Source organism: Montipora capricornis, chromosome 12, assembly GCF_036669925.1.
Source record: "Montipora capricornis isolate CH-2021 chromosome 12, ASM3666992v2, whole genome shotgun sequence".
In the NCBI taxonomy this organism is placed as follows: domain Eukaryota; kingdom Metazoa; phylum Cnidaria; class Anthozoa; order Scleractinia; family Acroporidae; genus Montipora; species Montipora capricornis.
Window position 1 is genome coordinate 9,580,467 of NC_090894.1, and position 4,188 is coordinate 9,584,654.

General features: G+C 38.6%; 1 protein-coding gene across 1 annotated transcript in view; it reads left to right on the forward strand.

The window, feature by feature from the left end:
* Positions 1-3,024: 3,024 nt before the first annotated feature.
* LOC138026591 (uncharacterized) overlaps positions 3,025-4,188 on the forward strand; it is a 27,142-nt gene continuing 25,978 nt past the window's right edge. Inside the window, exon 1 of the mRNA XM_068874006.1 lies at positions 3,025-3,077. The gene's annotated coding sequence lies outside the window, so the exon portion shown is untranslated. The remainder of the gene's footprint in view (positions 3,078-4,188) is intronic.

Here is a 4,188-nt window from a genome sequence, read left to right on the forward strand (position 1 = left end):
ACAAATATAAGAACCATTTGCGAAGCTTTCAGCAAAACTCCTGTCACCAAAACGCTACTAGGAGAGGTCCACAAACTACTTCGATTGTATTTGACACTACCTGTGGCATCGGCGATTTCCGAGCGCACGTTTTCTTGCCTATGTCGCCTAAAAACCTATCTTGGAAGCACCATGAATCAGAATCGTCTAAACAACTGCCTCCTCCTGCATTGTCATAAGTCTATTACGGACACATTGGACATTACAGACATTGCAAAGAAGTTTGTTCGTGCAAACGAGTAGACTAGAGGTATGTGCTCCGCCTCCTCTGAATTGGTCACTTAATCTTCGCCACATTGGGGCAAGATATTTATCTTTTCCGGTTTATCACTGTCGCTTTCATTAAACAGCGAACAACTGATATATCATTTTCCGTTTATCGCTGTCGTTTCGATCAAACAGTGAAAAACTGACAAGATTTCAAATGACAGCCGACAGTTTGGTGACATTTGCCCGCGACTTTTGTCACCGAAGAAAAAGAGAGACACAGAGTCCCTATAATGTTATTCAAATTGCGGTCAGGTTTTGTATCCACGGTACCCGAAAACTTGCCTGTCATCGCAATCACCACACAATTGTAGATTTGCTGTTTTAATAATAAGAAATAAAATACCTTGATTGAAAAAGATCATCTGAGTGATTGGAGTCCTGAGAAGGACAGTTCTTCTCAGGACTCCAATCACCCTGATGGTCTTTTTCAATCAAGATATGTTACTCCTGGGTTCAAACCATTTTCTTAAAAAATGAAATGAAATATTCACTAGGATTCGGATTACTGCCCAAACTAAACTAAAATATGTAGCATATACTTAGTAAAATATATAAATACACAGACCTTTTCTTGTACATACGTATGCAGCAAAAAATGTTTTGTTGTCAGAAACATACTTGTTTGAACTAACACAGAGATTTAATCGAAATCTGCTTTTTGACTTTATGTGCGTTGCGTGACTATCGGCACGCCACCTGCTGATATCAAGAAAAATTAGAAAAAAAAAAAAAAAGAGAAAAATAATAGATAGCCATGTTGGAAAAAACGTTTTGCCGGAGGCATTCGCTATGTGAATCAGTCATAAGCTATCTTGAAATGTAACAAACGGCCAAAGATTCCACGTAAAGATTATATGTCATACTGCGATGAAAACATCAAAGAAACAAATGTTACATAGATGGGCTCTCGTTTAAGACCGACCAAATCGTGGGGTTAAAAAATAATTTATCATTTAGAAAAGACTCTGATGATGGAAAGAAATTCTGCGACATTGAAATGACTCGAAACCGCTTTATTCGCGGTATTTACTACTATTGGAATTAGATTGTTAAAGTTGCTTAGATATTCGTTACACGTTGCTGTTACGCCGCCGTTAGGATGGCCTGAAATTTTGATATGACGGATCCGAGGAAACGGCAACATAAGAATGCCAGTGCAAATGATTTAGCAATACTTTGCTGCTGTATTAACAGTGGCTCTTGTTTCAAATAAATAAATAAATAAATAAATAAATAAATAAATAAATAAATAATTATGTATAATCAAAACATACACTGCACACTATTACTTCTCATGGGTGACGATGTGTATAAATTACTATAATTACAATTTCTCGCGTGGGGTGATCTCGTTATACTACGATCGTGTGACTATGTTGCTTCTTCACTCACAAACACGGTGAATCCGTTCTGTCTAGCACTATGTCAGCTATGTATTTTAGTTTAGTCTTGGCAGTACCCCAAATCCTAGTGTATATTTCATTTCTTATTATTAAAACAGCAAATCTACAATTGTGTGGTGATTGCGTGACAAGAATGATAGGCAAGTTTTCGAGTACAATGGATACAAAACCTGACCGCAATTATTTGAATAACATTATAGCGACTCTGTCTGTCTCTTTCTTCGGTATTAAACGGTCGCGGGCAGATGTCATCAAAGTGTCGACAGCGATAAACCGGAAAAGATAAATATCTCGCCCCATTGTGGCTGTCACCTATGAACATTAAGTGACCATTAAACTAATTAGGTGATAAGAATTGAAGCGAGTTTTTATGGAGGGGTCTAAGTTCTCGGGGTCTGAGTTTTCGGAGTCTCGCCATATTTGCTCTATTTTGCAAGATGTGACTCTCAAACTTGGTCAATTTGCTAAGAGTTAGGCGCTCTTTATAGCAGTGTCAATAGACTTTCACTGCATGGTCAAAATAAAAAGTTGAAAAAGTCGTGGAAAGATCTATTAGTTTTTATCTTTCTCGCGTGACAGTTGTTTTGTGACGCGCTGTTTGTGTGGCTAAGGCCCAGTTCAGACGTCGTGCTTCTGCCGTGTCGAACTAAATTCAGGAATTAAGTTCGACAAAAGCACGGCAGAAGCCCGGCGTCTGAATCAAACTTTTGAATTAAGTTCGGCAAGCAATTAAGTTCGACAAGCTCTGCCGTGCTACACGACTTTGGCACGGCATTGATTCAAACGTCGTGCTTGTATCGCGCCAAACAAAATTCATCAATTATATTAACGCATTTGGAGAGAATGAGTACCAACCAGGAGTTAGGAGAAGAATTGTTACGAGACCCAAATCAGTAAAGCCTGAATTTGATTCGACTCTGGCACAGCGTCTGAAACAGAGTTGTTTCCCTACCGCGCTACGGTCGAACCAAATTGCAATTAAGTTCGGCACGGCAGAAGCACGACGTCTGAACTGGGCCTGATCCTTTCTCAGGCTCATAATTTCCTTGTTTTAATTTTCAGCGCGACAAACACTACTTAAAGTAATACAAACTAACGTTAGAACAAACGACGTTTCGATTGATCATCAGTTATTTTCAAGTTCGACTCCTTAGGTAGAAAATGAGTGTTTCCTCTCATACGTAATAAATGCAATCATGAAAGATGAAAATTTTTTAGAGACAACGCCGGAAGATGTCAGAACAATGAACAATCTTTACACGAAAAATTTCGCGCGGATTGATGACTCATTTCTTTCAAGTCCGGGTTTAACTATACTACACTTTGGAGTGCCTTTGAACTGAATCAAGAAGCGATTTCACTAACGTAAGTATGAACAATCGTTTTTTCGGCTGCGGTTAATGAGATTTTCTTGATTAGTTGCGGTTTACTTGATTACTACGTTTATCTCTCTCATCTGTAAAAGAACGAAAAGTAGGTCTTTGCTTGCATGAAATGAACGCTTTCAATATTGTGCCTTATTTCTCAGAATTGGACTGTTTTTAAATACAGCTTCCTGTAAATGTCCACTGAAATAATGTATTCAGCACATTCCAAAGAATTCTGTCTTCCGCCTTCTTCTGTATTTCTCCACATTTCTCTTGCTTTCTTCGAGAATGAAGGGTACGGCTCCAGTTGTTCTTTTCAGCTCAGTGTTTACAGAATGTTTAAGTGTCCTCCTCTGCTATAAACTGGAATAGTTGTATTTTAACAGTAAGAACGCGTGAAGGAATTTTAATTTTTTACCGCACGATTTTCTATTTCAATGAACAGTTCAAATAGACGACTTACATAGACTGCTAGCAGTCTCGGTTTGGGTATGTGAAGCACAATCCATCAACAGCGCGGTGAGCAATAGTGAGACGAGACTGGAGCGTCGAGAATTTTTAAATAAAACACACCTGTTGCCAATAAGGAACTGCCAAAAAAAAAAAAAACAAACTTGAAGGTAAAATTTTATCCTGTGGTCACGCGCTGCGAGGACGCATCGCATGATTACGAATTTCCGTGACTTAAGACACAGAGACAAACAGACAGTAAGCTTTGCTAAACAAAGATAAACCTTTGCTTACGCCTGAAAAGCAAATTAACGCATTCAATATTCGTCTCGAGTAAATCTTCGTGAAGGCCAAGCGATGGAATTGCGAGTAACTGTAACAGGGGCACCCAACGTCAACTTTCGGGAAATATCTGTTCGAAAGACGATTTGAGATCTAGAATTTTCGGAACATTTGTTGTAAAATTTCTTGCTTGCCTGCCTCTGCTAGGATTTTCGAACACCTGAAAAACGGATTTTTTTACCCTAAAAGCTGAAAAAGGTCACCTAGAATTTTCGGGAACCTTTTTTCTGGCTGAAATTTTCGAAAAGGTAAGTTTTGATCCCTACAATTTTCGGATCACTAGACTTTCAGCCAGGAAATCCGAACAGATGAAAAAT